We start from the raw sequence: 12,770 nt of genomic DNA, 5'->3' as shown, positions 1-12,770 counted from the left end.
TTAAATTATAAATAAGCCCAGACGTTCCAAAGCACCACACCTTACCTTACATACGGCTGTTTTTGTTTCTGGATTTTTTTTCCCTTGCCTTGTTGTAGTGTACACACACACACACACACACACACACACACACACACACACACACTTCATCGTCTTGGATTTTTTTTACTTGTATAAATTGTCAACTCGAGCTACAAGGTCAAAACATAAAGAGGAGAGGGGTGCAAACTTTTGCATTCAACTCTATGTGACTGTAAATGGCCTTGGAGTGCTAATACAGTGCGTAATAGAAGACACATTATTGTGGATAAGGGCTGTGTGTGTGTGTGTGTGTGTGTGTGTGTGTGTGTGTGTGTGTGTGTGTGTGTGTGTGTGTGTGTGTGTGTGTAAAAACACTGAGGTTCGTTCAGTCAGTATACACAGAGCGCTGGGGTGAAATCTGCAGCTCAGTTCTGCCAGTTTCCATCTCACTCCACTAAACCATCCAACCAACCAACCAACCAACCACACACACACACACACACACACACACACACACACACACACACACACCATCATGTTCCACTGATACACCTGCAACGACAACAACCACCACCACCACCACCACCTCCACTCCACAGAGTCCAGGCGGTGATCAGTAAATACAGGCTTCAGTTCAGGAGCAACAACTTAATATCACCACTGACCCTCAGTACTACTGACACACACACACACACACACACACACACACACACACACACACACACACACACACACACACACACTCTCTCTGTCCCCGTCTCTCTCTCTCTGCCCCGTCTCTCTCTCTCTTTCTCTTTCTCTGCCCAGTCTCTCTCTCTCTGCCCCGTCTCTCTCTCTCTGCCCAGTCTCTCTCTCTCTGCCCAGTCTTTCTCTCTCTGTCCCCGTCTCTCTCTCTCTGCCCCCATCTCTCTCTGTTTCTCTCTCTCTGCCCAGTCTCTCTCTCTCTGCCCCATCTCTCTCTCTCTGCCAAGTCTCTCTCTCTCTGCCCAGTCTCTCTCTCTCTCCCTGCCCAGTCTCTCTCTCTCTGCCCGTCTCTCTCTCTTTCTCTCTCTCTGCCCAGTCTCTCTCACTCTCTGCCCCCGTCTCTCTCTTTCTGCCCCGTCTCTCTCTCTCTTTCTCTTTCTCTGCCCAGTCTCTCTCTCTCTGCCCCATCTCTCTCTCTCTGCCCAGTCTCTCTCTCTCTGCCCAGTCTTTCTCTCTCTGTCCCCGTCTCTCTCTCTGCCCCCATCTCTCTTTGTTTCTCTCTCTCTGCCCAGTCTCTCTCTCTCTGCCCTGTCTCTCTCTCTCTGCCAAGTCTCTCTCTCTCTGCCCAGTCTCTCTCTCTCTCCCTGCCCAGTCTCTCTCTCTGCCCGTCTCTCTCTCTTTCTCTCTCTCTCTGCCCAGTCTCTCTCACTCTCTGCCCCGTCTCTCTCTTTCTCTCTCTCTGCCCAGTCTCTCTCTCTCTGCCCCATCTCTCTCTTTCTCTCTCTCTGCCCCAGTCTCTCTCTCTGCCCCATCTCTCTCTCTTTCTCTCTCTCTGCCCCGTCTCTCTCTCTCTTCTCTCTCTCTGCCCAGTCTCTCTCTCTGCCCCGTCTCTCTCTCTTTCTCTCTCTCTCTGCCCCGTCTCTCCCTCTCTCTCTGCCCCGTCTCTCTCCCTCTCTCTCTCTGCCCTGTCTCTCTTCCTCTCTGCCCCGTCTCTCTCTCTCTCTCTGCCCGTCTCTCTCTCTCTCTCTCTCTCTCTCTCTCTCTCTCTCTGCCCCCGTCTCTCTCTTTGCATCTCTCTCTATACAGTACGGGGGAAAGTGAGAGAGAGAGAGAGAGAGAGAGAGAGAGAGAGAGAGAGAGACAGAATAAAGCAAAAATGGAGATAGAAAAATAAAGAATAAAAAGTTAAGAAAAGGCGGCACGGTGGTGTAGTGGTTAGCACTGTCACCTCACAGCAAGAAGGTCCGGGTTCAAGCCCCGTGGCCGGCGAGGACCTTTCTGTGCGGAGTTTGCATGTTCTCCCCGTGTCCGCGTGGGTTTCCTCCGGGTGCTCCGGTTTCCCCCACAGTCCAAAGACATGCAGGTTAGGTTAACTGGTGACTCTAAATTGAGCGTAGGTGTGAATGTGAGTGTGAATGGTTGTCTGTGTCTATGTGTCAGCCCTGTGATGACCTGGCGACTTGTCCAGGGTGAACCCCGCCTTTCGCCCGTAGTCAGCTGGGATAGGCTCCAGCTTGCCTGCGACCCTGTAGAACAGGATAAAGCGGCTAGAGATAATGAGATGAGAAGTTAAGAAAAAAGATAAATGCAATGAAAGAGCAAAGAAAAAGCAACAGATAGATAGATAGATAGATAGATAGATAGATAGATAGATAGATAGATAGATAGATAGATAGATAGATAGATAGATAGATAGATAGATAGGAGAAAGCAAGCATAAGTAAAGAAAAATAGATATAAAGGAAAAAGTCAAGCAAAGAAAGATAGTCAGAAGAAGAAAAGCAAAATATTTTCTTTTATTAAAAAATGTAGAGCACGTGGGGGAGGTGTGACCACACACACACACACACACACACACACACACACACCGCCGTCCCCCAGTAAGACTTGAAGTGAGTCTCATTTCCGCTCCCAGCTCGCGCGGTTCTTCCCCCGTGAACAGTGTAAACACCGGGCCCGGTGCGAGCGCGCGCGCTGAGCTCCGGTATTAAAGCGGGACTTTTGTGTGTCTGACCTCCCGCCGGTGTCAGTGCTGAACCAGTCCTCCGCCCCGGGCTGGTGACGGCTTTAATCCCCCGGGGCTCCGTTATTGTCCTTAATCACGTGACCGTGCGGTCAGAGCTCAGACACTCACGCGCTCAAATAAACACTGAATAAAGCTCATCTACAGAAATCTACTGTTTTTAATCCGAGCTCATCCTTTCATTCTTCTATCCCTTTATCATCCCCTTCTCTCTCTCTCTCTCTGCACGGGGCTTTCTCTTTTCTTTTTTTATTCTCCCTCAATTCTATCTATCTATCTATCTATCTATCTATCTATCTATCTATCTATCTATCTATCTATCTATCTATCTATCATCCCTCAATTCTTTCTTTCTTTCTTTCTTTCTTTCTTTCTTTCTTTCTTTCTTTCTTTCTTTCTTTTCTTCCCAACATTCCTCTGTCCATTCTTCCTTCCTTTCTTTTTCTTTCTTTATTATTTATTTGACAGTATTAGGATTAAACTCACACCCTTCCCCTCCTGCTGTGTGGAACTCGGTCCCGTTGAGACGGTGTTTTGGGGGATTTGAGCTGAAGCCCTGACTCGCGGGTGTTTTCTCTCTCAGACCCGGTGGAGTTGTGATCGTGTTTTCGGTCTTCGTCAGGCTGCCGATTTATTTTGTTTACTCTCTCTCTCTCTCTCTGTTCTTTCGCGGGCGTCGCGCGGAGGTTTTTATGGTAATTGCGGTCCCCCCTCCCCGACTGGCCTTCTGGGTAGGGCGCGCGTGAGAGAGAGAGAGAGAGAGAGAGAACGCCAGTCAGTCTTGCGCGCGAGCTCGGAACGAGCAGTAGTTTTCGACTCTGCGGCCGCTCAGCTGCGCGTTCGGGATCTCGCGCGTTCTTCAACCCGGGAACAAAGAGCGCTCGGTGGCGGGGCGTCTCGCGCACAGGATCTGAAGAGGTGGAAAGAGGGGGGAAAAATGAGCGTCACGTTTGTGTGTTCGTCACCGGCGCCGGCGTAGCCTATCCCGTATTGTGCGCGTGAGGAGGAACCGTACCGTCGCGCGGCGTGCTCGCCTGTGTCTCGCCGAGCCCCCAACATGGCGCTACGAGGCGCGAGCGGACCGAATTAGTTTTTTGTTTGCGTGCGTGTGCGTGTGTGCGCGTGTCCCCGCCGGAGTCCAAAGGGAAGTGTTCACCGCCTTTGCGCTCGCGCTTTCTGCCACATGGACTCGCGCTCTGTTCGGACAAAGGAACCGGATTCGCTTTCTGAGCTTTCTTTTGGGAACTGAAAGATGCGCGTGCCTCTTCCGCGCTCCGCTCTCAACGGAGATTCACGGAAACGCTGAAGTCCTGAAAATCCCGAGTCGAGCCGGCCGGCCGGGCGCGCGCTCACTCCTTTCCACTTTCAGCTCGGATATTTTTTTTTTTTTGGCCCCGTCCCGACACGGCGCTCGCGCTCCGTCCTTTGTGAGTTCGAGCGAGAGGAAAACACCGCTCGTGCTCACCGAGTACCGGACCTCACACTTCTCATTCATCACCGGTAAGAAGTTCTGAACTTTATTTATAGCTCTGTGTGTGTGTGTGTGTGTGTGTGTGTGTGTGTGTGTGTGTGTGGGCTTTAAACGACACACAAATAATCAGCTCGTGCACATGAGTCAGGGAGGCATTTATGGCGATCGCGTGCTCAAAAAAAGTTGTTTGTAAACATGTTTGTTTGTGTGCGTCCCCTCGGCTGATTCGTGAGCGTTCCGGTGACCGGGTCGGCACCAACCCAACTTCACTTCACTTCAACATGCGCGAGACGTTAGTCGTTTCGAGTTCGCGTTCCTTCCTGCCTGAACGTCTGTATTTCCGGGATATTTGTCATTCATGAATGATTTTACACACACATTACGGGACTTTCCTCTTCGATGACCTTTGTGGATTTTTTTTCTTCTCTTCCTCTTCTACTTCTTCTTCGGCGTCTATTCAAAGCGAAAACCCGCCACGGTTCTGTGGAAGTGTCGGCTTTCTCGGAAATGCACGTGTTCTGTTTTTCATGTCAAGTTTGCGATCACGATCCGCGCCGCATTTGGTTTTCTCTCACAGCTGGATTTATTGATTTGAAGCCTCGCCCTTTTTTCCAGACGGTAACCTCACCTTGTGCTCGCGACTTTGCAGTTAAGCGCTTTTGGAGGTCACGCGCGCGCACCGCCATTTCGGTGTGGGTTGTTTTTTTGGCCCCCGGTTGTGGAAACAACGCCGTGCGCGTCTGTACGTGTGACGCGATTTAAAGTCAGTTTGCATTGCACTGAATTTGTTTTTCAGGTCCCGGAGAGGCACGTGCGAGGCGCAGAGTTTATAGTCTGCGAAATGTCTCGCGGTGTGTGTGTGTGTGCGTGTGTGTGTGTTCCTTCCCTTTCCTCTGTGAGCTGTCTCGCATTTTACATTTTAACAAATCTCATGTGTTTGTCTCGTTCTCCAGGACAGTCCTGTCCTCTTTTGTCCCCCAGACGCTGTTTATTCTTTATTCTTTAATCTCTCGAACCCGGCGTCGCCTTCCCACGTAACGGAAAACAAAACGTGCATTGTAAAAACAAAGGCACGTTTTATAGCGCGCGCGTTTTTTGGTTTTTTTTGGATTTTTTTTTTTAAATGTGCACGCGGCAGACCGGCCCCGGCGTCCTCAAATCCTCCAGTAATCCCAGCCTGTGGGCGTGAGATTCACGGAAAAGGCATCAAGTCGGAATCGGACTTTGCTGCGTCCTAAACCGCCCACTGGAGTGCGTCAAAACAGCAGAGCGCCACACCAAGGGTCTTAGGGTTGTCTGGAGTACAGGCCACGCCCACTAAAACCGATCAAATCGGGTGCGTCTTGTAGCTAACACGTTGCCGTACTTTTCCGACAGGTCTGGGTTTGTACTTTTTTCGTACAACTCAACCGATTTCTCGGAAAAATAGCACTCGGACAAACTTGTCGCTGTGATGGCACCCTTATAGGAACATTTCCACCAAGAAGTCTGCGCCCCTTTTAAAAAAATATGATAAGAGCGTAATTCACTTTCGTTCCTCTAAAAGTCCACTATCTGCACGTTTGGTCCCTTTTAACGTGACCACCCCAGTGGCAGTTTAGTCCCCCTCTCTCGGACAGCAAATAAACAAAATAAACAATGCACTTCTCTGAATGTGAACTCGCCCTCAACACAACATTTGTTTCCTTTCTTATAAATAACGTGAGGTAGGAAAAGCGCAACATGCACCACCGACGTTTTATACGAACCGGGTCGTCCGAATCGTTGAAAAGAGCGACACGGTGTTAAATTCATCCTTTTTTAAACCATAAGTTTATATCGATCTATATTACAGTGGACTGAGGTCTGGATAGTGAAGTGTTTCGCCAGATCAAACCAACTAACTGGGGAACACGTGAAAGAAACTGATACGATACGATGCAGAGCATCTTTCTTAGAAAATCCTCTGAAGCGTTAATTTTCATTGATGTAAGTGATTTTGCTGAAGGCGGCTCATCAGACAAGAGACTGGCGACCTGGCTACAGACATTAGCTCAGATTTTTACAGTCTGTTTAACAAAACAAACGTTTGCATTTAAATGAAACAATTAATGACTTAAAATAATGCTTAAAGAAGCAGGTGTTTATTGTCACAACGTCAAAACCGCTGACGTGACGCATCTAAGTCATTAACGGTTCGATATTGAAACTGAATAGCGTCGCTGTTCATGCTGTCAGTCGCTTATACGGACCTTTTTGTGAGCAGCAAACTTGATGTATTCCGGCCTTTACACACATTTTAGTAGCTAGCTGGTACATCGTGTATATCTACGGACGCTGTGAAGTCGGCGACAAACATCTGGGAGTAAGTTTTTGTTTCTGCGTCCAACATGGAGTTCAGCCAGACATGTTCGATGTTCATGGCGCGAACAACACATGAAGGTGAATAATGAATAATATGTTGCGCTGTGTGTTTTTAGGGAGTTGTAGCTCTCAGTGCTGCCGGTTTAGCAACAATGGACTTAAAAAAACCCAAACATATTTGTAGAAAAGAGCTATTTCTTTAGAACTGTTTGGGCCCCTTCTGCTCCACTTAGCACGCACGTGTGAGGGCATCATTAATCAGCTCGTCACTGAAAGAAAGAAAAAGAAAGAAAGCACAACTTTATTCATCACACACTTGTGAAATTCCTCTCTGCATTTAACCCATCTGAAGCAGTGAACACACACACACACACACACACACACACACACACAGAGCAGTGGGCAGCCGTGCTAACAGCACCTGGGGAGCAGTTGGGGGTTCAGTGCATTGCTCAAGGGCACCTCGGCCCAAGGCCGTCCCATATTAACCTAACCTGCATGTCTTTGGACTGTGGGGGAAACCGGAGCACCCGGAGGAAACCCACGCAGACACGGGGAGAACATGCAAACTCCACACAGAAAGGTCGAACCCAGAACCTTTTTGCTGTGAGGTGACAGTGCTAAGCACTACACCACTGTGCCGTATTAATTACTGGGGTGGGGTGGGTTACCGGTGCGTGGATCATCACTGCTGACGGACAAAACGGACGGGGCTCGAGGCAGCCGTGGGGTGGAAGTGCAGCCAAAAAAAACCCCAACAACCTCGGGTCGGAGTGGAACATTGCGTCACCACGCTGAGTCGTGGGTGGCCCCGGGGCGACTTGTTGCGCAAGAGGTGAAATTCCACGTCACGTGTCATGACCGCTTTAATCGCAGGTCGACGGCTGTGGAAAAATAAACAGGCCGTGCGCGGACTCTGGGTGATCCGTCAGCTGCCCGCGGCCCGTTTATTTGGTTTCTCCTTCCACACCCCTCCCCCTCCTCTTCCCTTCCCTCTGTCCCCCACCCCACCCCGCGCGCGTACCTCATCTCACCTCACCTCTGGCTGTACCTCCCCCTCCCCCTCCTGTTCATCTCCGCTATCCGGATTTGTTTATTTATAGCGCGGGCGGCTCAGCGGGGAGCTCGCGCCTGCCTGCCTGCCTGCACGGGGCTCCGCGTGCACACCGAGGGTCAATAAAGAAACCGAAAAGCGCACCAGCACCCCAGAAACCGGCTCGCGCGCCATAAGATCACTCGTATTATTCTAACCGGAAGCGTGTTTTGCTGCGGCCGGCGGTGTAAAAGCGGGTCCAAGAGAGCAAAGTTCCTTTGATTTTTTTTAAAAGGTCAAAGGTCAAAAGGGATCGGGTGTCTGTTTGAATTAAACGCACGCGGGTGTGGGATTAGAGCGCGCCTTTGTTGTGGCAGTGTTTTAACCTGAGCAACAAATGAAACAGAAATAAAGAAAGAAAGAAAGAAAGAAAGAAAGAAGTCTTGTTTTATTTATTCATTTGTTTGTGTATTTATTTTGAAATTCTTTAACTTTTTGATTTTCCACCCGCGTGCTGAGGTCGGCTTGCTTTCTGAAACAGTTGAGTTTGTTCTTCTCCTCCGTTAAGGCTGTTCTGTTCCTCTGCGCGCGAGCGGCGGTTTGAGCGGAAATATCTCGCGCGAGGGAGAAATAAAGCGCGAGGCGCGGCGGGGGACAGGCTGAGCTCGCGCTGGCGCGGATCGCGTTTCAGAGCCGAGTTGGCTCGCGCCGCAGACGTCATGGGTTTTGAATGGAAGCCTTTGCCTTCCCCGGGACGCGCGCGGCCCCCTCGGGACGGCAGCGCTGAAACGCGAGAGCTCGCGCCGTCTCGTCTCTCATCGCCTCGCTTCACCCCCCCCCCCCCCCCCCCCCCCGTGCCGCAGCAGGAGCGCCCGGAGCGACGCCTCCGCATTGTTTTCTTCCTTTTCGCTCTGTGTGTGTGTGTGTGTGTGTGTGGTTTGTTTTGTGTACGTGCGTGTGTTTTTTTTTGTGTGTGTTTGGTGTGTGTGTGTGTGTGTGGGGGGGGGGGGTTGTGTGTTGTTTTGTTTGTGTGTGTGTGTGTGTGTGTGTGTTTGGTGTGTGTGGGGGGGGGTTGTGTGTTTTTGGTGTGTGTGTGGTTTTTTTTGTGGGGGGGGGGGTTTGTGTGTTGTTTTGTTTGTGTGTGTGGTTTTTTTTGTGTTGTTTTGTGTGTGTGTTTTTGGTGTGTGTGTTTTTGTGTGTGTTTTGTGTGTGTGTGTGTGTGTTTTTGTGTGTGTGTGCGTGTGTTTTTTTTTGTGTGTGTTTTTGGTGTGTGTGGTTTTTTGTGTGTGTTGTTTTGTGTGTGTGTGTGTGTGTGTGTGTTTGGTGTGTGTGGTTTTTTGTGTGTGTTGTTTTGTGTGTGTGTGTGTGTGTGTGTGTGTGTGTGTTTGGTGTGTGTGGTTTTTTTGTGTGTGTTTTGTGTGTGTTTGGTGTGTGTGGTTTTTGTGTGTGTGTGTGGGTTTTTTGTGTGTTGTTTTGAGTGTGGGGGTTTTTTTTTGTGTTGTTTTGTGTGTGTGCGGTTTTTTTGTGTGTTGTTTTGTGTGTGTGTGGTTTTTTTTGTGTGTGTTGTTTTTTGTGTGTTGTTTTGTGTGTGTCGTTTTTTGTGTGTTGTTTTGTGTGTGGGGTTTTTTTTTTGTGTTGTTTTGTGTGTGTGGGTTTTTTTTGTGTTGTTTTGTGTGTGTGGTTTTTTTTTGTGTTGTTTTGTGTGTGTGCAGTTTTTTTGTGTGTTGTTTTGTGTGTGTGTGGTTTTTTTTGTGTGTGTTGTTTTTTTGTGTGTTGTTTTGTGTGTGTTTTTGGTGTGTGTGTATGTGTTTTCCCTTGGTTTTTAAAAGCGAGCACAAGGGACGGACCCCCCCCAGTGCGCGCGATGTATGATACAGTTGTAACAGCGATGTTGTATGATACAGGGATGATGAAACAGTGCATTGCGTTATCAGGTATAGATTAGGTTTAAATCTGTACACACACACACACACACACACACATGTTTGTTTCACTGCCCCTGTGAGGACCCTCCACTGACATAATTATTACTGCAGTTAATTAATGCTGTGCTGCACTTAAACCTGACCCCAACCTTCACCCCAGGAAGGAAAAGAAAACTTTTTGCCTCTTTTTTTTTTTTTTTTTTACATTTTTGTTTTAAAAAACCCACATACAACAGCAATTTCCTTATGGGGACCATCTGAATGTCTCCACAAGGTCGAAATTGTCAGATTTTACTCTCCTTATGGGGATATTTGGTCCTCAGTAGTATATAAAACACACACACACAACTTTATTGTGTTTCATTTACAAAGTGTTCCAAACAGCATAAATAGTGTGCTGAAGAAGTATTGGGTTGTCTAATGCCAGACATTATTATTATTATTATTATTATTATTATTATTATTATTATGTGAATTGTGATTATGTCTAAGTCTCACATGGAGTTCTGAATAAAATTCACTTCAATGTTTGTTTGTTTGGTTTTTTTTTTTCCATAAAATGACATTTCTCATGAACACACCACCACAAAAGTGGGTGAACAAAAACCCCACCGATCTCCATCGCCCTCGTCCTCACACTCTGTTTCAGACTAAAATCAGGCCTAAAGTTTAATCCGCTAACATAAACGCCACAGTTTCCGGACTTGGACTATTAGCGAACTGTTAATCCTCACGTCTTCACAGCAGTGTGTGTGTGTGTGTGTGTGTGATCTCAGACAGAGGCTTTCAGGAGACGGCATCGTGGTTTGACTCTACACCGTTTTCAGGATGTAAGTAATCTCGTCAGAGCGCGTGACCTTTACAGCACCATGAGTGTGACACTGTTTTGTTACAGAATTGTGTGTGTGTGTGTGTTTGGAAATCACCATGTCCTGTTGAAATAGTTTGAGACCGCCAATATCTCACCTCTTAGGAACTTTTTTTTTGTATGAAACCACTATCATTTTGATCTAAGTATTTCTTTCACACACACACACACAGGCGTGTGCTCTTTTCCCTCCTTTCATAACACTAAAGCAGCCGTGCAGAGACCAGAGTGTGCTTAAGTGCTGCAAAATGAGTCTTGGATGCCACACAAGAGCGTTTCTAATGATGCGTGCGCGTCCAGAGGTTCTGGAAGTTTCTTGAGACGCACGTGCGGAGGAAAAAAGTCCCAACCTCCCTACACACTGACTGTAGTCATTCCCAGAAAATGTTTAATCTGTGTGTGTGTATATTCACAAACCTTCTTTGCACAGTGTTTCTGTGCACATCATCTAATATTGTAGATGTAAATACGAAGAGGAAGGTGGTTTTGGATGACTGAAATCACCTACACACACACACACACACACACACCCCATCCTGTGCACTCTTCCGCGAAGTTGTCTAAGCTCACAAGCTGTGAAATGGTGGTGCTGCGTGAGCTGTCGAGACTAATAGCGTAGGAGCTCGCAGACTCGGCAACTGAAATCTTCCCCTCCTTCTCTCTCTCTCTCTCTCTCTCTCTCGACAGTGCATTGCTCAAGGATGAATAAATTAGTTTTGTGATCAGTGACCATTAGAACACCTTAAGGTTATTTAGTCTTGATTGCAATATCACCAATAAACTCTGGTAAATGTCCCTTACAGAAATAAAACCCCACGTCGTCCCACTCATCGTTGTGCACGTGCGGTCACATGACTGAAACGAGACTTCGTCACTGTTTTTCGGACAACAAAATCACAGCAGCAGGACTTCTCCAAATCTACATACACATATCAAACCCAATAGAGCTCCACTCATAACTCAGACAAGGTCAAAGCGCGTCTCATCATGTCCTGTCCACATGTGAAGATGTGGCGTGGAAAATGAAAAGCACATGAATGAATATGATCATGGGGTTGGGTTCCGTTTGAATTTTATCAATTCCAAAAAGGTGATAATAAATTTGGGACATATGTTTAGAGAACAAAAAAGAAATCTTTATCGTTGTAATTAAGCATTCACAAAGTAAACAGTATCGGCGTTGAGATCCGTCGCCTTCATGTGTGATGATAATAAAGCGTTATCGTGTTTAGGAACTCATAAGCAGAACTACGTTTTTTTTTTTTCCATTTGACTCAGCATTTTGGATTTGGTTCTAATTCAGAACCAGCTTTCGGTTCCCAACCCTAATCATGTCCAAGGACAAATTTCTTTGGAGTCCTTTAAGGTCACGTGAAGCCTCACTTTGGCACACTTGTACTCTTCCGTGAGGCTTGTGACCGGAAGTTCAAGGACTCCTTTACCATAAAGGCTGATATTGGTCAGACACTTTGGGACACCCAGCCATTTCTTTATATATGAGGTCATGGTTCGTTCCATCTTCTCCACAGATGTCATTGGAACCTCATATATTGTGAGTGGCCACATGATCCGAGGCATAAGTCCATATTGCAGGCACCAGAGCTTGCAATATGGACTTATGCCTCGGATCATGTGGCCACTCACAATAAAAAATACAATAAAAACACGTGACGTGAAGCAAAATGAAGCATATAAAAACCACGTGTGATTTGTCTGCGCATTTTCAAGCCGACGTTTAAACAGCTGAAAGTGTTTGCGGCCAAAACCCGAATCCTGAACATGGCCGTGAAAGTGACCCCCATCTGGCCAGCAGCTCGCCTGGAGTTTGATCTTGAATGTGTGCTGCTGTTCTTGGCGTGTTTTCTTGCTCTCCGTCGGACACAAAGATCCCGCGGGCGCTTGAGAGTCTGAACCCCACCTCCCCTCCCCCGTCACCGGGCTAGGCTAATCGTTTATCCAGGCCGCTTTGTCCTTCATGGCAGTAACCTCTTTCTTTTTTCTTTCCTTTTCTTTCTTTTTTTTCACCAAGACTGTCTGCTGCATGTTTGGACATAATACCGCTTTCACGAACGTGATTTCTCTCATCTGTTTATGACTGTGTTTAGTAGCTGTGTGTGTGAAGTGAAAAAGGCTAACACACTCAGGACCTCGTGCACAGATGAAGTGGGAGTTGTTCATTAACAGAAGTCTGAATAACAGTACAGTATTAACTCTTAACCAGACTTTTTCCTCAACCAAAGTGAAACGGAACTGAAACTCTGTGGTGCCGGCGTGTTGTGATTCTGAAGAGGCTCTGCCACGCCTGCCGTGTTGGCTTGCTAGCCGGATTTCTTGTAGCTACGCAGCAAGGCAGGCGTTTCTGTGAATTTCCTCACTGCTGGAAGCAAATTCCCTTTTTTCCC

The 12,770-nt window shown here is 47.6% G+C and overlaps 1 protein-coding gene across 2 annotated transcripts in view; it reads left to right on the top strand.

Annotated features, from left to right (window-relative positions):
• The first annotated feature begins 3,488 nt into the window (after positions 1 to 3,488).
• bcor (BCL6 corepressor) overlaps positions 3,489 to 12,770 on the top strand; it is a 55,066-nt gene continuing 45,784 nt past the window's right edge. For both annotated transcript variants that reach the window (XM_060911934.1, XM_060911933.1), the window contains exon 1: positions 3,489 to 4,228. The gene's annotated coding sequence lies outside the window, so the exon portion shown is untranslated. The remainder of the gene's footprint in view (positions 4,229 to 12,770) is intronic.

Source organism: Neoarius graeffei, chromosome 27, assembly GCF_027579695.1.
Source record: "Neoarius graeffei isolate fNeoGra1 chromosome 27, fNeoGra1.pri, whole genome shotgun sequence".
NCBI classification, from domain to species: Eukaryota; Metazoa; Chordata; class Actinopteri; order Siluriformes; family Ariidae; genus Neoarius; species Neoarius graeffei.
This window is presented reverse-complemented; position numbering and strand designations above follow the sequence as displayed.